Genomic DNA, 24,874 nt, shown 5'->3' with positions numbered 1-24,874 from the left:
AATTGTGATTCTTACACAACATCTGATTTAGATGCAAAATCCAGAATACTCCTTTTTCCAGATCTGCGAATGGGTCACATGTAATTAAATACAAAGTGAATTTCTATGTAGATGATGGATTAATATCCACAGAGTCTGATCCACAGAAAGGGATTCTCTTCTCTAATGCTTTCATTATTAATTCCTTCCTAAGTGGATTCTTACATTAATCTTTAAGAAGGGTTTTTTTAAGCGATAGGATTAGTTTTGATCCCAAATTCCCTATGAAATGAGAAATTGGTTTATTTTCATGCATTTAGCGTATCTAGGATTATTCCTGTTCTTGCAACATAAATACTGAACGGCTGCTTTTTGCCTCCTGAACCAGAACTTCTCTTAGATTATGGTAAAGCTGCTCCAAATATTTGCCTGAATTGTCACCTAACCATGAGAACAATGTCAACCCGTGTGATTTTATTTTGTGAGCATCTGTGATGTCATCTCATATATAGCATAATGATATCATCAATAAAATGACATGAGTTGCTTCATGCAAAAGGCAGCTCCCTGCCAGCTTGCTGCTGACATTGACACCCTGCTATTGTAGCTTGTTAGTATCTGAAGGTCTCCCAGCAGGGTAAGTACATTTTCAAAAAGTCTTAATCCTGAAGAACTGAGTACATAGCAGCAGCACTATGGTCCAGCAGCACTATGAGAAGATCTTACATGACCCCACGGCCAAGATAAAACATCTCATTAAAATAGTTCTTAATGAAACTCTGGCCATGGGTAAGATTGAGGAAAATGTGTGCGATGCCCTCAGTAAAGAATCAGGAAGGATACCAGTTTTCTATATCCTTCCCCAAATCCATAAGAATACCTTTCCACCTCCTGGCAGGCCTATTGTGTCTGGTTGTGGATCTATTCTTGAACCTCTTGCAATTTATGTAGACTCTTTTTTGCAAATAGAAGTATCAAACACACCCTCTTATATTAAGGATACCAGAAGTTTCATTCAATTTGTGGAGAACATTCAGGTTGAAGACAGCTTTGCCCTATTAACTATGGATGTTAATTCACTGTACACATCAATACCCCATGAAACAGCTAGAATGGTGGTAGCTGATGTACTGCAAGCTAGACAGGACCATAGACCTAGCTCAGAATTTGTGCTGCAACTCCTAGACCTCATATTAGAAAAAAATTATTTTAGATTAATGGACAACTTTTTCCTTCAGGTTAGGGGCGTAGCAATGGGATGCGCAGCCGCCCCGAGAATCGCCAATATTTTTATGGCACAATGGGAAGCTAAATATATCATGAACCGGTCCAATCCTTATTATCATCAGATATTCATGTTTAGGAGGTACATTGACAACCTCTTTTTTCTGATTTGTGATAACTCCATTGTGGAGGACTTTTGCGCTTGGCTAAACGCACAGGATGAGAACATTAAGTTCACCTGGAACAGTAACCAGCAAGAAATCAATTTCTTAGACGTCACTATCTTTAGGGGAAGTGATAATAGGATAAACATACGTCCATATACCAAACCCACAGATAGAAATGCCTATTTATCCTTTGCTTCACACCATCCAATACATCTTAGACACAATATTCCATACGGGCAATTTCTCAGGTTAAAACAGAATGCAACACAACGGGAGGATTTTGAACAGGGTGGTGGAGCTATGCAGAGGTCGTTTATCAATAGGGGTTATCCGATGAAGATAATACAGGAAGCCAGAAGTAGAGCCTCTTCAATTAACAGAAATAGCCTCTTGGAACACAAAACAAGAAGCAAAGAGGACACTTTGGGCAATGGATTATACCCCTCTGGCTAAGTCCTTACATAACATTGTCCGTAGGCATTGGGGTTTGGTATCAGACATACAGGGATGTGCGCATCCGCCCCAGATTAGTTATAGGAGAACTAAGAACATTAAAGAGATAATTTCACATTCGGATATAATTCCAAAGGCAGCTGGTTCTAGCTTGCCTAAAGGGAACTTTAAATGTGGTCATTGTGCCATGTGTTCACTCGTGATTGAGGGAGACCATTTAGAGATACCAACCTCTCAACAAAGTGTGAACATGAAACATTTTGCGACTTGCCAAATGCCTGCAGTTGTGTATCTGATCATTTGTCCCTGTGCTAAAGTATATGTAGGCAACACAATTAGACCCCTGAAAGTTAGTATCTTAGAGCATATCTCTAGAACTAAGAATAAGGTGTTGGAAGCCCCTCTGACCCAGCACTTTCCAGAGACTCAACACATGGCAACTGATATCAAGGTTGCTGTTTTGTTTGTAGCATGGTCAGCTTCTTCTCAATTTGTCACTAAGGAGTTATTGAGAAGAGAAGCAGAATGGATATTTAAACTAAACTGTCTCAAGCCACATGGCTTGAATAATGAACTTTCATATCATGTTTTTTTGGGTTAAACTCCTCGTCTTGTGAAATAGATAGAGGTCTCTGCACCTTTAATAAGGATTGAGTTCGTGAATTACATTAAGGTGAGCTTCCTGATATAATTGGTGTGTGACTCAGAGATACACATGCAGGCTTTGGCTTCCGTGTCATTCTCTGGGTTGTATGAAAAACTCACATTGATTCAGGGTAAGTTCTGTTTGAGTCACCAATTAAAGACTCAGTTGATGTATTGAAGGACATAAGAATGTATTGTATTATACGTTTTATTGTTTGCACATGATACAGTGATCCCACAGCCCCTGAGGAAGTCGGGATGACGAAATCTGCCATCTAGCTGGTTGCAGCCAGGGCTGTTTCATGTTGGATCCTTTGTGTAACATCTTATGAGGCACCTGGAAGAGAACAGATGAAGGAACATGAGAAGAATTTAAATACTGTCATAAATGGACATATACTTACTGTGCAGTACATACCTGGAGCGTTTGTTTGTTATTGAGAAGACTTTCATGGGACATTGAGTCTGTGTAGAAACTTTCAGATTTGTAGACTTTTGTATATATTATGTCTAGAAATCATTAAGACTGTATGAATACACTTTCTGTATGACTGTATGAATGTTTGATATATTTATGATCATTTTGGTTTCATCACATACTATTACAATATATAGAAATACTTTCTAGTTTCCCGGGTGGGTTTCCACTTCTTTTGCTTGTCTGAACCGGGATCTGCCTTGTTGTTTGCGGGATGAGAAGCAGAGCAGATGGCAATGCCCACCCCCAACTGGGATTAGGAGCAGAGCAGGTGGCAATGCCTGCACTCCACCTTCACCAGCTGAAACCAAGAGCGGAGCAGCTGGCAATGCCCATCTGCCCTTAACCCAGCTGGGATCAGGAGCGGAGCAGGTGGCAATGCCCACCTGCCTTCACCAGCTGAGATAAGGAGCGGAGCAGGTGGCAATGCCCACCTGCCTTCACCAGCTGAGATCAGGAGTGGAGAAGGTGGCAATGCCCACCTGCCTTCACCAGCTGAGATCAGGAGCGGAGCAGGTGGCAATGCCCACCCTCCACCTTCACCCAGCTGGGATCAGAAGTGAAGTGCGTGGAAATGCCTGCCCCCTGCCTTCACCAGCTGAGATCAGGAGCGGAGCAGATGGCAATGCCTGCCCCCCACCTTCACCCAGTTGGGATCAGGAGCAGAGCAGGTGGCAATGCCCATCACCTGCCTTCACCCAGCTGGGATCAGGAGGAAAGCAGGTGGCAATGGCCAGCCCCCAATTCACCCAGCTGAGATCAGGCATGAAGCAGGGGGCAATACCCGCCCTCCGTCTTCACCCAGCTGGGATCAGGAGTGGGGTAGGTGGCAATGCCTACCCCCGCCATCATCCATCTGGGATCAGGAGAAGAGCAGGTGGAAATGCCTATCCCTTCTTCACTCAGCACAGATCAGGAGCAAAGCAGTTGGCAATAACCGCTCCCCCCTTCACCCAGCTGAGATCAGCAGCGGAGGAGATGGCAATGTCTGCACCTCGCCATCACTCATGTGGGATCAGGAGCAAAGCAGGTGGCAATGCCCACCCCCTGCCTTCACTCAGCTGGTATCAGGAATGGAGCAGGCGGCAATGCCTGTCCCCCTTCATCCGGTCAGGTTCAGCCATGGAGCAGGAGGAAATGCCCCCCCTTACCCAACTGGGATCAGAAGCAGAGCAGGTGACAATGCAGGCCCCCTTCACAAGGCTGGGATCAGGAGTGGAGCATGAGGCAATGTCCATCCCCCTTTACCCAGCCTGGATCAGGCATGGAGCAGGAGGGAATTCCCCCCCAACTTCACCCTACAGGGATCTGGAGTGGAGCAGTTGGTAATGCCCACCCCTGCTTCACCTGGCCAGGATCAGAAGTAGAGCAGATGGCAATGTCTGGCCTCCCACTTCACCCAGCCTGGATCAGGAGTGGAGCAGGTGGCAATGCTTGTCCACCGCCCTCACCCAGCTGGGATCAGACGTAGAGCAGGTGACAATGCAGGTCCCCTTCACAAGGCTGGGATCAGGAGCATGAGGCAATGTCCATCCCCCTTTACCCAGCCTGGATCAGGCATGGAGCAGGAGGGAATTCCCCCCCAACTTCACCCTACAGGGATCTGGAGTGGAGCAGTTGGTAATGCCCACCCCTGCTTCACCTGGCCAGGATCAGAAGTAGAGCAGATGGCAATGTCTGGCCTCCCACTTCACCCAGCCTGGATCAGGAGTGGAGCAGGTGGCAATGCTTGTCCACCGCCCTCACCCAGCTGGGATCAGACGTAGAGCAGGTGACAATGCAGGTCCCCTTCACAAGGCTGGGATCAGGAGCATGAGGCAATGTCCATCCCCCTTTACCCAGCCTGGATCAGGCACGGAGCAGGAGGGAATTCCCCCCCAACTTCACCCTACAGGGATCTGGAGTGGAGCAGTTGGTAATGCCCACCCCTGCTTCACCTGGCCAGGATCAGAAGTGGAGCAGGTGGCAATGTCTGGCCCCCCACTTCACCCAGCCTGGATCAGGAGTGGAGCAGGTGGCAATGCTTGTCCACCGCCCTCACCCAGCTGGGATCAGACGTAGAGCAGGTGGCAATGCCCACCCACCCCTTTACCTAGCTGAGATCAGGCACAGAGCGGAGGGCAATATCCACCCTCTGCCTTCACCCAGCTGGGATCAGGACGGAGTGGAGTAGGTGGCAATGCCTGCCCCCCTTCACCTGGCCGGGATCAGAAGACACAGTGATTGCTATTTCAATGAAGAGATTATCAAGTGCATTGAAAAACTAAGTCAAAAGAGAATTTTGTCTGTGTACTCCTTGATAAAGATGGAATTTTGAAATTGGATTAATCAAGGATTTAGACAACCCGTTAGAGGATCGGGAAGATTTATTTCTTCATGCAAGACTTTGCACAGCCACTTGTAATTGCCTCCATTTGAGAGAGCTTCTTGGACTTTTTCCTTGCCACCTGGATACACAGTGCTGATGACTCTTGTATGTTTTTTGTACATTTATATATGTTTGTTGCTGCTCATTTTGCATTTGCACTTTAATATGTATGTGCAATAAGAATTTTCCATCATAGCACTTTATTAATAGCACTTTATGTATACTTGGATATGGGGTCCTTTGTGATATAGCATGTGTATGAATTGTTATTCCAGTTGTGCATAGGAAGCTGTACTTTCCTATTAACAATGACTGTAAGGTACCACTGCGTATGTTATTTGGGATATATGGAATCGTAATTATTAAATAAGGAGTTGATACATCTTATAATTTGTTAATAGGCTTATTAGTAAGTATACGTGGGATTTTGTTGCTTCTGGGGATCAAAAGCGGAGCAGGTGGCAATGCCCACCCCCCTTCACCCAGCCAGGATCAGGTGTCAGACCATCCTGGGAATACCAATATGGTGTTGTGATATAGACTGAAGCATTTGCTATATGAAAGAAATGCCTGTGAAGGAGTGCATGTATGAAATAGAATTGGATTACATATGCTGGCAAAACCCATAGGCGTGGCACCTTGCAGCTCCGCAGCTTCGTAGATTTCTGCAAGCAATTGTACAGCTCCAGATGACAGACTTTTCAACCGTTTGATATATTCTGCTTGAGTGCCATTGAGCAACTGTATGAATGAACTGCTCTTGAATTGTCTTTGTACGGTTCTCCCAACATTTGGATATCTTTGAAAAAAGCTGACTTCCTGTGATGTATATGTATTAATTTATTGACCTTGATATTTATTGCCTATTATCTGGGGTCATTTCATAGAAAAAGAGCTGCAGGAACTTATTAGCATAACTCATTAGCATAACTCATTAGCATATGCCACGCCCCTTGACAACACTGGAAGTGTGTCAGAAGGCAACACTCAAGCCATCAAAACACAGATTTTTAAAAATTAATGTTGCAAGTGCACACTGTACATATGGGGAGGGGGGACATAACAGTAACAAGAACAGTATGTTTCTATAGTGCTTTTCTAGACAGATTACAGCTCACCACAGAGAACAAAGCCAGCAAAACACAGATACCCGGGGAGGGGGGGAGTTAAATAATAGCAACGCTCACCACTGCTTGCAGGCCCAGAGGAAAGAGGTGCAGGCCCAGCTCTGAGGCCACTGCGGCCTGCACGGGGCCGGCTCCAAAGCTGCTGTGGCCTGCACGCAGTCTGCACCGGCTTCCAAGTCAGGAGGATGGGCCGCGCAGGCTGCCCCCCCCATGCAGCATCCTCCCTCACCCCCCCCCGCAGCCCCCCCCCGGCTTCCTACCAGGGAATCCGAGTGGTGATGTGGTGGTGGTGATCGTGGTGGTGGTGGTGGTGCTGCTGCCTCCGCTGCCGCCTGCTGCTAAAGACACAGGCAGTGGGGAGGAAAAGGAATCATGTGGGCAGGGCCATCACCCATGTGATCTTTTCACAGGTTCCAGAACAGCATTCCAGCGCGTTCCCCCTCAAAATGGGAGGCCTATTATTGGGGCTGCCTATTATTGATGAAATTGTATTTTTGATATTTATTGATGAAATTGAGCAATTTTTGCACTATTGGCACTTTATATACATATAAAATTCATTTGGTAAATAGCTCTGATCGTGTACTCTGGGAAGGATGTTGTTTTGGTTATTAGTTACAGTCCCCGGAGGAGCCCCTATAGGTTTTCTGGAGCAGGCAAGGAGCAGGCGACAATGCCCATCCCCCTTCTCCCATCCTGGATCAGGCTCAGAGCAGGAGGTAATGCCCCCCCCCAACTTCATCCTACAGGGATCTGGAGAGGTGGCAATGCTTGCCCCTTCACTCGGTTGGGATCAGAAGTGGAGCAGGTGGCAATGCCCCCTCCCCCCTTCACCCAGTAGGGATCAGGTACAGAAGTGGTGGCCATGCCCTCCCCTCCTGCCTTCATTTGGCCGGGATCAGTGACAGGGGAGGAGGGAATGCTCGCCTGCCTGCCCTCCCCTTCCTAGAGCCTGCTGTATTTCCCCCCACAATAGGCTTTGTTGCTAGTAATAAATAAAAGTAGTTTCTTAGGATCATAGAATCATAGAGTTGGAAGGGGTCTTACAGACCATCTAGTCCAACCTCCTGACCAATGCAGAAACATCCTAAAGCATCTCTAACAAGTATCCAGCCGGCCACTCCTTGAATTCTGCCAATGAGGGGGAACCCACTATATCCCTAGGCAACTAATTCCGCTGCTGGATTACTCTTAACATGAAGAATTTTTCTTAATGTCCAGCCAGTATCTTCCTTCCTGTAGTTGAAACCCATCCTCTGTTGCCATCAGGAACTGCTCTCTTCCCGCCCTAAGTGGCAGTCTTTTAAATACTTAATAGAATTAGGGAGTAAAAAGCATCCTTTTTCTGTATTGGGAGTGGGTAGGGAATTTTGTCCCCAATGTGTATTAGTCAAATTGTGTTAGAAATGGGCTATGGAAGTTGGACACATTATAGAAGCTTGAAAAATTAACCATAAATTCCGAGTCAAGTACCATAGTTGTCTCTGTATTCACGGGAGAAAGGTAAAGCATTCCTTTTTCTCTAATCTTCTTATGTCCATTTAATCATTTTTATCCCCTTCACTTTTGTAATGCATTCTGAATCTACAGTTTCAAAATGGAAATATTCCCGTCCACAATGTATAAGCAGGCATTTTCATGAAGATATTTAAAACCCCAAATAATCCCATTAGAGTTCAATCTTTTAAGCTGAACTGTTTCTGTTACAGCTTCTGACTTCCTATAGTTTACAAAAGTGAGTAGTCTCATTTGCAATCATTAACTTTGCCTTAAAATTCCATAGTAAACCAAAGTCAAAATATGTATTGAGATGAACAAATATTTGCCATTTGCAATGTCTCTTTTGAAAACTCTTGATGAGTTTTCTTCTGCCAATCAGTTTTCCTTTTCACATAAATATATTCAGAAATAAATATATATATATATATATATATATATATATATATATTCAATCAATTCACTGGATTTGCAACAACTAGATATTTCACGGCAGGGCACATCTCACTTCCCCCTCCCCCACCATGTCGTCTTTCCTTCCTGCCCCCATAGCCTCTCCCCGCTTTCCTCTCCTCCCCACCCACCTTTGTCTGCCTCCCCATCTTCAACTCTCCTCCTCCACCTCTCACCTATGGTCCAGTTGCATGATAGGGAACCTGCAAGGACTTGAAGGAAGTTTGGCTGCTACAGGGTTTTAGGGTAAAATGTGAATGTATGCATTAAGTAGGGGGGGAAATCAAGTGAAATCAAACTTATTATTGTAGCAGTCCATGACCCATGCCCTGACCAGGATAGCCCAGGTGAGCCTGATCTCGTCAGATCTCAGAAGCTAACCAGGATCGGCCTTGGTTAGTGATTGGAGACCTCCAAGGAAGACCAGAGTTGCAGAGGCAGGCAATGGCAAACCACCTCTCTTAGTCTCTTGCTATGAAAACCCCACCTGGAATCACCATAAGTCAAATCTGACTTGAGGGCGCTCTCCACCACCGTAAGTGAAATAATTTGTAATCAACATTTTAATGATAAAATCTGGATTTTATTACTTCCCAAATACAGGGGTACCAAGACTCCATGGGGTGGGGGCTTGATTAAGATGCTCTGCCCTTGTAGTCTGATGGATTCAATTGACTTTCAGGTGGCATTGGGGGATTTGGGGATTGGGCATTGGGGGATTTTCAAGTGGCATTGGGTGGCCAGGGGCACCTTTCACTTGCAGCCAGTGACCCAGCTGCAGCCCTTCCTTGGCAGGAAAGATCTTTTTTTTAAAAAAAATTATCTGAAAGTAAAGAAAAACAATAAACAACAAAGACAATAAACAATGGATAAAATAATATAAGCAAGATATATAATAATACACAAAAACAATAAAAAGAATATATTTTACTATTATACTACAAAACTATTTCTCCTCTCTATACACTTACTTACATATGCTCAACATTTATAATCAAAGTTTTAAAATGTTAATTTTACAGTTGGTCTACTTTAATAACAGCTATATCACATCTACTAGATAGGGTTGCCAGCTTCAAATTGTGAAATTCCTGGAGACTTGGGGGAGGGGGGAGCCTGGAGAGGGTGTCGCCCTAGGTGGGGAGAGACCTCAGCAGGGTACAATACCACAGAGTTCACCCTCCAAAGCAGCCATTGTCCCCAGGGGAAGTGAGCCCAGCAGCCTGGAGATCAGATGTAATTCCGGGAGATCTCCAGCCACCACCTGAAGTTGGCAACTCTACTACTAAAGGACTCCTCCTAGCAAAGGAGGACAGCACCTGCACAGCACTTTCAGGGGCTTGCCTCTTTGCTGGCTGTTTCTTTGGCCTTTCTAGGGAGGAATGGTTAAACCAGGTACAGAAGTGGAATGGCCACCTATGGGGTGACCCGCAAAATGGCTGCCCACCACACAAAATGGCTGCTGCCCAATAAGATGCCCTAAACAAAGATGGCTGCCCCAGCATCACATAATGACCACTGATAACCACACCTCTGTGGTTGCCCTAATAAAAGATGGCCACCAGCCGACACTACCAGTTTTAGCCTCCCTCCAGTAACAAGGCCTGCTAAGGCCGGAAGACCTGCCACCCTCTTTTCATGAGCCTACCCAAGCCCCCAAAGTGTAAACGGGGGTGGGGGGGGAGGGAAACGGCCAGACTGGGGGGGGGAAGGCCAGACAGGGAGGGGGGGCACCAGCATCCACCCTGCTAAGCCTGTGGCAAAAGTATACAAAGCGATCTGCCCCTCAGATGGCTGCAATTCACCCCTGTGGCCTACAGCAAAGCCTATTGCTGCTGCTACTGGAAGAACTCCCTGCCAACAGAGTGAAAGGGGGGGGAGCCTAGTAGGCCAGAGGCCTACAGGAGGTGGGCCTCACCCTGCTTTAGCCCTCCTGACTGATAGACAACAGACCCCAAATGTAAATAAGGGGGGGAATTCTGCCAAACCCCTGAGCCTGGCGCTGGGCCCTGGCTCTCCTCCTGGAGTCTGAAGGCAGCAAGCAGGGGGGGATAGCACAGCTTCTCCAAGGCAGCTACTGCTGCCTAGACCTGAGGGCCTTCAGTAAAACCAGCCTCAGAGGAGCTCAGCTTGAAGTGTGCTCTGCTCAGGCCGAACAACAAAGACAACTGTGTGCTGGGGAAGAAGAGAGCAGGCAAATATGCCTTTGGTTCGGCCCATCCAGCAAAGCCCTTGGATGCCTAGGAAATGCCCAACTGCCTTTCCTTCTTCCGGGGCTGCAAACGCGACCCCCGTCCAAGCTGTGCTGCTGCTGTCCAGGTGGGCCGAATAATACTATTTTTTTTACCAATTTATATTTATTTATTTTTTAAAATCTTGTATATGCTACTTTCCCATTCAAATAGAGTCCCGAAGGTAGCAAGCAACAGACATTAAAACATTTAAAACATTAAAAGTCTTCAAGTTACTAGAGTAAATATATATTGGAGAAGGAGGTCCTTAAGCCAAGCCATGAACTTTAAAGGGTAACTTCAGCCAATGTAGATTTAATAAGACTAGAGTGATTTGATCCCTTCTGTACCATCTTCATGGTCAGTAATCTAACCTAGATGTTAGGTTAGACATTTCGCCAGCAGCTGTGACTGGCATCTTCAGAGGTGCAGCACTTCCCCTGGGGACAATGGCTGGGGACAACCTCTCCAGGCTCCCCCCACCCCAAGTCTCCAGGAATTTCACAGTTTGAAGCTGGCAACCCTATCTAGTAGATGTGACATGCTGGATTGCATTGCAGCCCATTTATGGTCCAAAGGGGTCTCGAGGCCAGGATCAGGTCGGCCCAAGAGGCTGAAATCAGCTGCTATGTCCTCTGGGAAGTGTTAACAAGGTTTTCTGCTCTAGAAGGACTTTCTGCCACAGGCGAGCATGAGGAAAGGGACATGCTGGCGGTGGAAGGTGCAGTGGTGGACACAAATGCTTGCTGTGGAGCCAGCAGAAGGAGGGTGTATGCTGGATGAGTTTCAGAAGTGAAGGCGGTGGGAGCATAGCCCCGATGGCAGATGGTGCTGATGCGTATGTGGCTCCATGCTGGCCTGAAGAGGCCTGCCCTATAGCATGATGGTAAGCACACTAAAACACAGCGGGCATAGGCATGGCTGGTAGGTCCCTGGGTTCAGCCTCTGTTCCTACACCTTTGATGCTTTACACTCAGGCAGAACCCAGGCTAGCACGTCTCAGGGCCTGAGCTAGTCGGGACAGTGGCCTTCGTGGCCGCAGCCATTAAGCAGGCAGGTTGCCATTCCGCACACATGGTCAGCATTAGTCCCTGTGACATGGCAGTGAGTCAAGGGTTAGGCCTTAATGGGCTCGATGCCCCCCCCTTTTTGTTCAGTACCTGGATATAATATAAAGGGCATAATGACTTAGCTAGCGCTGCATGGTTGCAGTGTGACGACGAATTCAGTGCGTGGGGGCCAACCTCAAGCCTGGCTTACCCTGGGATAGGATACACTAGCAGCTTGGGCTGCAGGTGATGTCTCCTGCAATACCAACATGGGGGATCACTTTGACAGCGGTCACTTTGTTCATAGGGCTGCTGTTGACCTAGAATCTGTGTCCCCGGTGGTGTAGTCCATTCAACCCTGGATGCTTTGTTGGGAGTTCACCTCACAAGGGGTTGTGCTAGGAAATTCTGTAGATCTGGCCATGAACGCCCTATCTGAGGTGCCCCCCAACAACTTCATGGCTTGCAAACATCAGGGGCATGGAGGTATGCCTAGTGGGAAGCTGAGCGGTGGTCCCAACAACAAACTGGAGAGGGGACCTGACCCATAAATCTGTAGGTTCTTAGTGGTTGCTGGCTGCATATTCCAGGCGCCAGGATCCCCCTTTATTTGCTAGTGGGTTTCACATGGATGTTGGATCCCTGTTCAGGGTCCTGGTACAAAATAGCAAGGGAGTGTGTTGAGGGTAGGGTGCTGCCCCTCCCTCCCTTTTTGATGCCCCTCTTTTTCCGCATATAGGTCCTTTGACCAGCAGTCAAGGTGGCTTGGTGACATGGGGTCTGCTATTAAATGCCAAAATGTGACATTGAGCCTGCCTTTCACTCACCAGTTCATCTCAAAGATTTTGTGTCACTGGGTTTCCCTTCATAGGGAAATATCATAAGGGCAATATCTTACAGTCAGGGCTCTTCTAAGGGAGTGCTCTGTCTTTTAGTGGCCTTTGAGCACTTGATCCCTTTTTGCAAGTGAGGGCTCTGCAGGTTCTGGCCATTGCGAGGGTTAATTTTGCCTACAGAGTGATGGCACCTGATGGAGAGTTTCTTGTGACCCCTAATTGAGGCCAGAGGTGCTTCATCATCACAGGCTTAAGACTTGTAGGGATATCAGGGAGGATTTGGCAGTGTAGGATGAGTTAAGTTTCCCAACTGCTTTAATGGGCTTGCCTTTGGGAAGGAGGACCTGCTCTTAGAGGCAGAATTTTCAAGTTAGCTCCGATGTTTCTTGGTTTCCGAATCTTAGTGGTAGTGTTTTGTGGTAAGGGAGTTTGTCTGCCACATTGTTCACTTTTGGTGTGACAATTCAAGGGGCCGTCCATGTTCTCAAGTCACCTCCCCTCCCCACCAAAAAGAGTTATGCAGACCATTTATGCTCTTGTGCTGTAGTTTAGGTGGCAAGAGGGGGGGGGTTCACCTGAGTGAGCGCAGGGTCGTGGCATGCCCATTTCCCATAGGCTTACACAGACTTGCTGCACTCCAGCCGGTAGTGGGCTTAATGGCTCAAGGGGAGTTGTGGTCCTCCGCCTCAAGTCATCTCACAGGGCATGTCCCCTTTCCCTACAGGCTCATGCAGGCTTGTACCACCCAGGCAAGTAGTGGCCTGATGCCTCGAGGGTAGGTGCGGACCTTCGTCTCACATCCTGGCCATTCACCTGGGGAGTGATGACCTTGGCTCACTTTCCTTACAAGTTTACGGAGGCTTGCACCACCTAGGCAAGTAGTGGCCTGATGTTCCAAGGGGAGGTGTGGACCTCTGCCTCACATCCCGGTCATTCACCAGGGGGGTGATGACCTTGGCTCACAGGGCATGGCCCTTTCCTTACAGGCTCACACAGGCTTGCACCGGCTGGGCAAGTAGTGGCCTGATGTTTGGAGGAGAGGTGTGGCCTTCAGCCTCACATACTGGTCATTCACCTGGAGGGTGTTGACCTTGAATTACAGGGCATGGCCCTTTCCTTACAGGCTCACACAGGCTTGCACCGCCCAGGCAAGTCGTGGCCTGATGGTTCTAGGGGAGGTGCAGTCTTCCGCCTCCTGTTTTGGTCATTCACCTGGATAGTGATGGCTTTTGGGGAGGGCTGGGGCATTATTGGTTGCTCCCCATCTTACCGAATTCGCCAACCTCTACAGAGGTGATGGGGTCTACCTATCCATTGCTGGCTGTGCCATATTCCTAGATGATTTACGGCAAGGGCTCAGGTTGGCCATAAGCTACCTGTGGGGCACAAGGGCCTAAGCAGAGGCTTGGCCCTAGTGGTGGCAGGGTTGGATGGGAAAATGAACAGGACAATGACCCCCTTGGCACATCCCCATTGGTGGGGAATTGGGGTCTCTCAGGAGCGACTGGTGGGCTCCACGGCAGCCAGTTACGAGGGCAGACTGCCACGTGGCTCCCCTGTACAAGTAAGGCCCTTCTGCTGTACGGCAAGGTGCTGCAGGTTTGGAGGGGGAACCATTTGCCTGGTCGTTCGGGTACCAGCCATGCATTGTATGGCTCACCCCTGGGGCAGTGGGGGCTCGCCCAGACAGGTCAAGGCAGAGGTCATGGGTGACCCCAGGACTTGACCTGTACCACTAGTTAGTTAGATCCCTTGCCATATTGACAGTTTATGTTAAAATTAATAAAGTGGCCCAATTTTATACCCAAGCTTTGTGTCTGCCTTTTATTTCGACTGAGGGGGGCAAGTTAGCGAAGACTTCTTTATATTGCCCGTTTTCTGTCATGTCTGTTTAGCACCAAATAACAGTGTAGATTTGTCTTAATCTTTAGTTTGGTTTAGTTTAAAGAACAAATGGGCCTCTGTTGGTCAAGGAAGAAATGCCTCAAAATATTTGTTTTTCTATCATATAATTGGGGTTTTTCCCCTTTCCATATACATGTGCATGTGAAATAGGGCAACAGAAAGATTGAAAAATAATTTAATTTAGCAAAATATATTTTGACAAATGAGGACCTGTGAGACTCATGGGAGGCAGATCCCGCCCCATCCGTTTGTCCCCTCCCCCCCTTGCCCCACCACAAAGCTGCCACTTGCCTGGCAAATGTGTCCCCCAATATCTGAAGCCTTGTGCTAGAGAGATCCTGGGCAGGGTGACATCTGTCACTTAAGTTGAAGAGGTATGTGGGGCCTGTGGTGAGAACGCTCATCTTTCCTTCTCTGTGCGTCCACCTGATGAAAGCTGCAAGAGAGGACTCAGACCAGCATCTGTGGCATCTCCTGAAGGGAAATCATCCAAGGCGCCTGCTAGCCATGCCATGAAAGAGGCTACGCACCCTTCATTCAGTTCCTTGTTACATTCAGCAGACGTCACAGCAGCATAATGTCAGGGAAGCACACTGCTGCTGGCATGTTGGATGGCTGCTTTCATCTGTGGTTGTTGCTGGAGGTGTTGACATGCCACTCTGTGATTAGGCAAGGTTGCCATGGACTCCAGCATAATTGCTATACCTTTGCAGAGCTAGCATAAAATACTGACTAACAGTGCTGGGCCCCAGAAGAATCACTGATGAGCTGACAGCCAAGTCCTAGAGCTGGGCTGCAAGTAACAATTGACCGAACATACATTTTAATTCTGCTTTATTATCGGATGTCCTCGATAGCTGCATTTTTTGCTTTTAATTTAAAATGCAATAATCTTTGGATGATCTTTTCTTTTCAATAAATACGGTCTTATCCAACCACTTTAAATGTTAAAATGGAATGAACTTTGAGGATCTTTGGGTCAAAGACATTGCCCACTCTTGCTTTATTGGCATTTTTACTGGATCAGAATTCATGCGGAATGATTCATAATGTTGGTCTTTCTAGGAAGGGGCCTTGAAAGGACAGGCCCCTATTCATGTTTTTTTTTTAGGAGCCTGAAGGATTTGAGTCCAGTAGCACCTTAAGAGACCAACAAGATTTTCAGGGTGTAGTCTGAAAGAAAGTCTGAAGAAAGAAGCTTTGACTCTCGAAAGCTTATACCCTGAAAATTTTGCTAGTATCTAAGATGCTACTAGACTCAAATCCTGCTGTTCTACTGCAGACCAACAGGTCTACCGACCTATTGACCTTCGTTTTCACACATTTCAGCCTGGCATAAAACAAGAATATGTCTGAGCCTATAATTATTTTGTGTAACTATAGATCTTAGGCAGTCCTGCAGAAGCTGTCAAAAATGAATACAATTCAAGAAGTGTAGAGTGTGAAGGCAAAGTATTTAATTATTTGTAGAGTTGTTGAATAATTCAATGTGGCTGCTCTGAATAGGATTGTGAAGGGCTTTTGGTTATCAATGAGGCTTTCAACTGAATACCTAGGAAGTACAGAGCAAAGAGGTGTCCGTGGCCATTGAGTTCAGGGAATATTTCCACACATTGACCACAAACCATGTTTTGTTTTTAGCATTGCAAGGGGGGGGGGAATAGATCCAGCACAGTAGTGAACTCTTTTGGAAGCTCCATTTCTCTAGATTCTCTTTTGAATGGTTTGTTTTAAAAGTGTACTCTTTTTTTACAATGTCATTATTCAAATATATTAAAAGTGTTACATGGAAATCATTTTTTTAAATAATCATAAAAATGTAAAGACAATAGCATACACTTCTCTGCTTGTTTACATTTGGAGGGGGAATGAAAATTGTGAAAACTACAACTGAATATATATTTTTAGAATCCCTAAAGAGCTGTGCCTCTGTCAATCTTACATTGAAATTAACTTTCTTTTGTTGACGTAAGCATAACATCTTCAGCTTCACCGTTTCTCTCTGCACGGTCTTTCTGCATTTCAGGTTCAGCAAAATCTGATTCAGAACTACTTCAAAGAAATTAGGCCTGCCAAGGCTGCAGCTGGGGGCACATGCCCCACTAACAACACCGCCAGCATCCCGCAATGGCCGTGCCGCCTCCATGAAAGGCACTCGAGTGGCAAAGAAAGGGACAGCCAATGCATGGGCCATGATCCCTGCTGTCCTTCAACACCTCCATCCTCCTCCCTGCCAGAGAGTGGGCAGCAAGAGACTGAATTGAGGCGCCTGGCCAGAGGAAGCCGTCTGGAGGGATCCTCAGTGCTGTGGGGGTGGGCTCCATGGTTCCCCTGCAGGCAGCCCCTGCTGCTGCCTGGCGATGCCACTTCCCCATGGAGGGCAGGCATTTGGGTGGAAAGGCCCCCCACAAACATGTGTGCCACAACCTGAGGGGGCATCCATCCCAAGAGGTGCCCCACACATAAGTGGAGGAGCTGCCTGGCTGAGTGACGAGTGGGGTGCATGCCCCTCTTGAAGGTGCAGTCTGCTACTAGGGGTTGTGAAGGGGCCTACCCCTCCACAAGGGAGGGACTCTCCAGGGGGACCACACCGGGGAGGCTTCAGAGCATGCCACAGAAGCAGCTGGTGGGCACAACCCCTTTAGTGGATGGGGAGGGGGCTGCAACCCACCAGGGGGTGACCCATGCTAACCAGTGGAGTGACCTCCCGGCTGTCCGGCCACATAACTAGGAGCAATCTCACAGTGTGGCCTGAGCCATCCTCATACATGGGAGGATGGGAAGGGGCCACAAGCTGTAGCTGTGAACTGCCTAAGCAGCCCCTCCGTGTGGCCTGGCCCTTATGTTTCACAGCCAGCCAATCTCCCAGGCAGTCCGTGGCTGCCACTACAGATAACAATCAGGTCAGTCATGCACTCATGGCCCTGGGACACAGATTCCCTCCACTCGCAGTGGGTCTCCAACCACTCCTACTCAATCGCCACTCACATAGCAGAGAGGGTAGGGGGGTTGTGCTGAGAAAGGCCCCTTTCCAGTCACCTGCATGGAGTGTGTCATGTTTGTTTTCCTCCCAGAAGAGAAGACGGACTTCACTTGTCAGAAGTGTAAGCTGGTCAGGCTTTTGGAGGAGAAGATTCAGAGCCTGGAGGAGAGGATCACCACCCTTCAGGAAATCAAGGGAGGGCAGGATTTTATTGAGAAGCACAAGCATGAAGAAATAAGTCCAAGAGAAGAAGGAAGAGTCGATCTCACTTCTGAGCCTCCTCTCAGTTCTGCAGTACAAACCAGAAGACGTGGACTAAGGCGACACTCTGGTCCACTGGAGGTTAAGAATCGTTTTGAGGTGCTCGAGATGGTGACAGAGATGAGAGTGGAAGGAGAACCACAAAAACCTGGAGGAGGGCGTGAAGAGGGCATGGAGCCACACGGAAGTGGAAGAAAACGGAAGGTGGTGGTCATCAGGGACTCTCTGCTCAGGGGTATGGAAGGTCATGTGTCCAGGCCAGATCCCCTACTTCGAGAGATGTGTTGCTTGCCAGGAGCCAGAACTCAGGATATTACAGACCAGCTGCCGAAACTGATCAGAATGTCTGATAAGTGCCCGTTTGTGCTGGTTCACGTGGGAACGAACGACATGGCTGCAAATACCATTGCAAGAGTTAAAGAGGACTATGAAGCTCTTGGAAGGCAGTTGAAGACAGTGGGGGCACAAGTGGTCTTCTCTTCTATCCTTCCTGTCAAAGGAAGAGGAATGCAAAGGGAGCAGACCATACTCAAGGTGAATCGTTGGCTGAGGTGGTGGTGCCGGCAGGAGCGCTTTGGATTCTGGGACCATGGGATAAGTTTTCTTAGAGAAGGCCTTCTAGCAGATGATGGGCTTCTCCTCTCAAGGTCAGGGAAGAAAATGTTTGGAAAGAACCTGGAGAGCTTCATCAGGAGAGCTTTAAACTGATGCCGCAAGGGGAAGGGGACGATCAACATGGGGATTTCAATGAAGAAGTGATAACAGCGGGAGCCCACCTGGGTAGGACAGATCAAACAAAGGCACAAGGCTACAAGTGCCTATATACCAAGGCCCGAAGTATGGGTAGTAAGAAGGAAGAGCTTGAGCTTCTCTTGAAAACAGAGGGCTACGATATAGTAGTAATGACTGAGACTTGGTGGGATGATTCCCATGACTGGGATGTGGTAGTGGATGGGTACGACTTGTTCAAGAAAAACTGGAAGGGTAGAAGAGGAGGTGGAGTGGCCTTGTATGTGAGGAGAGGGCTTGATTGTCAGCAAGTTCTGGAGAATGTGGTTGACAGCCCAGTGGAAAGTATATGGGTGGAAATAAGGGGAGGAAGGACAAAGGGTATTGTTGTTGGAGTCTGCTACAGACCGCCCGACCAGAGAGAGGAAATGGATGCTGCCCTCCTTGAACAGATTGGTAGAGTATCCAGACATCAGAACCTTATAATGATGGGTGACTTCAACTTCCCCGATGTGTGCTGGGAGACAAGCTCAGCAAAGCAAAAAGACTCACACAACTTCCTGACCTGCCTGGCTGATAACTTCCTTTTTCAAATGGTAGAGGAAGCTACAAGGGGCTCGGCCATACTAGACTTAATATTAACCAACAGGGAAGAATTGGTAGAGGGGGTGAAGGTGGTGGGGACGTATTGTCGAAGGCTTTCACGGCCGGAGAACGATGGTTGTTGTGGGTTTTCCGGGCTGTATTGCCGTGGTCTTGGCATTGTAGTTCCTGACGTTTCGCCAGCAGCTGTGGCTGGCATCTTCAGAGGTGTAGCACCAAAAGACAGAGATCTCTCAGTGTCACAGTGTGGAAAAGATGTTGGCAGGTCATTTGTATCTACTCAGGAGGGGTGGGGTTGAGCTGAGTCATCCTGTAAGAGTTTCCCAGGGTGTGGAATGCTAATGGCGGGAGGCTTCACTGTATCCTGAGGAGGTTCTTTTGCATATGGATTGGGGCTTGATGTGCTAATCTTCTCTGCAGGGCTATTGTTGAGTATAGAGTGTTTTGTTAGCCTGGTGTTTTTCAGAACTGGAAACCATGCTCTGTTCATTCTTAAGGTTTCTTCTTTCCTGTTGAAGTTTTGCTTATGCTTGTGAATTTCAATGGCTTCCCTGTGCAGTCTGACAAAGTAGTTGGAAGTGTTGTCCAGTATTTTGGTGTCCTGGAATAAGATACTGTGCCCTGTTTGAGTTAGGCTATGTTCAGCCACTGCTGATTTTTCAGGTTGTCCAAGTCTGCAGTGTCTTTCATGTTCTTTTATTCTTGTCTGGATGCTACGCTTTGTGGTCCCGATGTAAACTTGTCCACAGCTGCAGGGTATACGGTATACTCCTGCAGAGGTGAGGGGGTCTCTACTGTCTTTTGCTGATCGTAGCATCTGTTGTATTTTTCGGGTGGGTCTGAACCTCCTCAGGATACAGTGAAGCCTCCCGCCATTAGCATTCCACACCCTGGGAAACTCTTACAGGATGACTCAGCTCAACCCCACCCCTCCTGAGTAGATACAAATGACCTGCCAACATCTTTTCCACACTGTGACACTGAGAGATCTCTGTCTTTTGGTGCTACACCTCTGAAGATGCCAGCCACAGCTGCTGGCGAAACGTCAGGAACTACAATTCCAAGACCACGGCAATACAGCCCGGAAAACCCACAACAACCATCGTGGTGGGGACCTTAGGGGGAAGTGACCATGTCTTCCTTGAATTCCAGTTGCTGTGGGGGGGGGCAAGGAAGTTCGTAGCCAGACTTGTAGGTTGGATTTTCGTAGGGCCGACTTCGATGAACTCAGAGGCTTGATGAGAGTCATTCCGTGGGGGGGGGGTGTGCTGGAAGGGAAAGGAACGAATGAAGGGTGGGCTCTTCTCAAACATGAGCTTTTGCAAGCTCAAGTCCTCACTATTTCAGCAAGACAGAAACATGGTAAGAGCTCCAAGAAACCGATGTGGATGAACAGAGAGCTCCAGAATAAGCTAAGGGAGAAAAAGGAAATGTTCAGGAAAAGGAGAGAAGGACAGACTTCTATCGAGGAATATGTGAGGGTTACTAGGTACTGCAGATCAGCCATCAGAGAAGCCAAAGCTCAGTATGAGCTGGGTCTGGCCAGGGGGGCTCGCTACAATAAGAAAAACTCTACAGATATGTGAGAAGCAAATGTAAGGTAAAAGAGGCAATTGGACCGCTGTTGGGAGTACAAGGAGAAACTCTGACAGAGGACAGAGAAAAAACAGACAGGTTTAATTACTTTTTTGCCTCTGTTTTATCCGTGAAGAACTCGAGCCCATCTAGAGATGGTAGTAGACATGACAGGTCACCTGGGTGGCTAGTTGACATTGACAGAGAGGTTGTGGAGAGGCACCTGGCTGCACTGGACGAATACAAATCCCTTGGGATGGATGGTGTGCACCCAAGAATGCTCAAAGAACTTTCTAGAGAACTTGCAGAGCCTCTGTCCATCATCTTCAAGGCCTCCTGGAGGACTGGGGATGTGCCACAAGATTGGAGAAGAGCTAATGTTATCCCAATCTTTAAGAAAGGGAAGAAGGATGACCTGGGTGGAGGGGTAACCAGGCTACTCCTTAAATTTGCTGATGATACCAAATTGGGAGGAGTAGCAAACACCCAAGAAGATAGAATTAAAATTCAACAAGACCTGAATACTCTGGAGAAGTGGGCAGCTGTGAATAGGATGCAATTCAACAAAGACAAGTGCACAATATTACATCTGGGACACAAAAATGTGAAGCACAAATACAGGATGGGGGATACACTTCTGGGTAGTAGTGTATGTGAAAGAGATCTTGGGGTAAGAGTGGACTGTAAACTAAATATGAGCAGTCAGTGTGATGCAGTGGCAAAAAAGGCAAACTCAGTCTTGGGTTGTATCAAAAGGGCCATTGCATCGAAATCGCAGGAGGTCTTAGTCCCTCTCTATACTGCCTTGGTCAGGCTGCACCAGGAGTACTATGTGCAGTTCTGGAGGCCTCCCTTCAAAAAGAATGTGGATAAAATTGAGAGAGAGTTGAGGATGATCAGGGGTCTGGAGACTGAGCCCTATGAGGAAAGGCTGAGGGCCTTGGGAATGTTTAGTTTGAAGAAGAGGAGATTGAGGGGGGACATGATTGCTCTCTTTAAATATTTGAAAGGCTGTCATTTAGAGGAGGGCAAAGAGCTGTTCCAGTTGGCAGCAGAGGGTAGGACGCGAAGCAACGGGCTAAAACTACACGCACAAAGGTACCGACTGGATCTTAGGAAAACCTTTTTCACGGTCAGAGTAGTTCAAAGGTGGAATCAGCTGCCTAGGGAGGTGGTGAGCTCCCCTTCACTGGCAGTTTTCAAGAAGAGGCTGGATGAATATTTGTCAGGGATGCTTTAGGCTTATCCTGCCTTGGGCAGGGGGTTGGACTAGAAGGTCTGTATGGCCCCTTCCAACTCTGTGATTCTGAAATGTGAGGGCCATATGCCTGGCCTCTGCTATGGGCTCCACTTCTCCCACATACCCTCTGGTCCAGAACCTGTGGCAATCTCTCCCTGGTCCACCCAACAGGGCAGCCCACTGGACACCTCTGCATTACCTGGCAATGTCGCCCTGCCCTCCTTGGAGGATGTAGAGTCTACCCACAGCACAGGATCCCCCTTGGTCACCAGCTCTGGGGACTTGCCAATGCAGAGTCTGGAGGACAGCTGTTCCTGCTGCCACAGCCCATCATGGGGTGTGATGGCTCAGAGATGCGCCAACACTTCAGCAGAGATCACCAGTGTGCATACCCCTGTGGAGAAGAAACTGGGTGCTCAGGCTAGATGTCTGTGTCCTGGGCATGAAGTTCGGGTCCCAGAATGCCTCCCCCCACCTCTACCCCCTCACTTCCGTCCCCTTTCGTGTCCATGCCCCTGGTACCAGGTGCATCTTCCGCATCAGCCAGGTCTATCTCCTCTTTGCCCCCCTCTTCAGCCTGGGGAGAGGGGTTAAGCACAGGATCCGAGGCAAGGTGCCCCCTCCCCTGCAGCCTCTTCTCCCACAACGCCTAATAGCTCTGGAGTGGCCTCCATGCCAAGTGATTCACCTGCACAAGAAAAGTGAGAGAGCGAGCAGTCTGCAAGGGGGGCCAAGGCCCATCCCCAGGCCCCCAGTCTACCCCTTGTGGCACCATGCCCCCTGGTCATGGTCTCATCAGATAGGACCTTGATGCCAAGGCTGCCCATAGCGACAGATGAGATGACCATGTATTAAGTTGTCCTGAAGGGCGGTATATAAACTGAATGTTGTTGTCGTTATTATTATTATTATTATTATTATTATTAAGGATCTTCTCTAGCTCCCTCACAGCTGCTCTTCCAAGTCTCAATCTTCTTCATTTCTTCATTGCAGTCTCCCTTTTGGTTTATGACTGAGCCAAGGAATAGAAAATCGTGAACAATTTCAATTTCTTAATTGTTAACTTTAAAATTGTGTAATTCTTCAGCAGTCATTACTTTTGTCTTCTTGCTGTTCAGCTATAATCCTGCTTTGGTTCTTTCTCTGAACAAAGACTGAAGTAACATTATCATTGCTGCTGCTATTGTTGTTCTGGTTATTGTTATTATTGAAAAATTAACATGCATGTAGCACAGATTTATTTATCTAGTATTGCTCATGAATATGAGAAAAGATAAATTTTGTTGAACCATCTGTCTCTTGTTAACCAGTTAAACAATCAGGCTGGCTTTGTGGACTAAAAGGAAGCTTGGACCAGACGGGGCCACTTTTACTGTGGCCTAATTACTGTATGTCATGTACCAGCAGACTGTGGTTTCCAAAAGTGTTTGCAATCATTATAGAATCTAAAATAACTTTCCATCTGTTTCTCATTCATCCTGAGTGAGCCTGTGTGATTTTATAGATATCATTTCTGTTGCGACACTAATCAGATATAGTCTGCTAAATATTGATATTAAGTAAGGTGGCAAAACTTCTTTGTTTTTCTGAAAGATGTATGTCTATGTATTATGTTTTGATGCAATAACTCATTCTGATTGGCAGCTTAAGATTTTTATGATGTCATCAAAGTGGCTGAAGCCAATTTTTCCTACCTTTTAAAATCTGAGCTATAACTTGCGAACCAAGTGACCAATTTCAAATTTTAAAGCACTGTTGGAAAGCTAATAAATCCCCCTACAAATAACTAATATTATTAATGCCTCTATCCATTACTATTTTTCTGATATAAGACATAAATCAAAGGAAAAGTAAATTTTCCCCACATTTTTATAAAGTGTGCAGCATATAGCACTTTACTTAATCCAGATAGTCATCTGAAGTGTATTAGACAATTTTAGCAAGACGATATTGTCTCTTTACCCCAATTGATCTGTTGGCTGTTTATGGGATTGAATTATGCCCGCTACCTTCCATTGTTATGCCAAGATGATCCTTCTTGAACATCCAGACATGAATGAGTACTTCATACAAGGTGGATTTTCAGTGCTGTGAGGAGGACCCATTTAGGCAAACTCCTGTAGATCAGACAATAAAAAGAACAGTGAATTAAAACAGAAGAAACAGTGGACTAAAATATTTTTAATAAAGAATTTTATTTAAAAGAAAAGAAAGTATAGTAAAGTAAGTGCATAGTAAAAAGATTGTACAGATTCTAGATTAGACATTAAATTGAGACTTATACAATCTTATACAAACAATAAGTATGTAAACCATACATTTGTAATCGTTTTGGGAGTTAAACAATACTTTGATCTAATAAAAAAGAACATTGCATATTTGCTACAATATGCTACAATGAAGTTGGTTAGTCTTAAAGGTGCTACTGGACTCTTTTTGTTTTTGCTACTACAGACTAACATGGCTAAGTCCTCTGCATCTATTGCATATTTGAGTTCCCTTAGCCTAAATACATAAAATTTCTCCTTCCCTCCCTCTCTCTGAGCTTCTGTATCAATTAATTACACCTAAATAATCAAAAAGACCCTTCCATTTTTCCCAGAACTCAGTTAACAGTCTGTTATGTAAATAAGTAGTTAATTTGGCCATTGAAGCGTATTCATGAATCTTGTCTCTCCACTCTGGAAGACCTGGGCCGATTCCAGACGACTAACCTGAAGGCGCTGCATGCCGCCATGTTCCGGATCGCAACGGGGAAAACACGAAATATCACGTTTTCTCGCGTGAGTTTGGCGCAACGTCACGCGAGAAAACACGATATTTCGTGTTTTCCCCGTCACGATCCGGAACATGGCGGCATGCAGCGCCTTCAGGTTAGTCGTCTGGAATCGGCCCTGGACAGGCATCAGTTTTCCATTTTGCTGCAAATAGTACTCTTGCTGCCGTCACCATATAACGGCAGAGATCTCCTTGTCCTTTTCTCACATTAATTGGTAAAATATTTAAGAGCATACTTTTTGGATTTAGTTCAAATCTAAGTTTGAGAATCTTTTGCATCTCTTTGTGTATCT

Source organism: Eublepharis macularius, chromosome 16 (genome assembly GCF_028583425.1).
Source record: "Eublepharis macularius isolate TG4126 chromosome 16, MPM_Emac_v1.0, whole genome shotgun sequence".
NCBI classification, from domain to species: Eukaryota; Metazoa; Chordata; class Lepidosauria; order Squamata; family Eublepharidae; genus Eublepharis; species Eublepharis macularius.
This window is presented reverse-complemented; position numbering follows the sequence as displayed.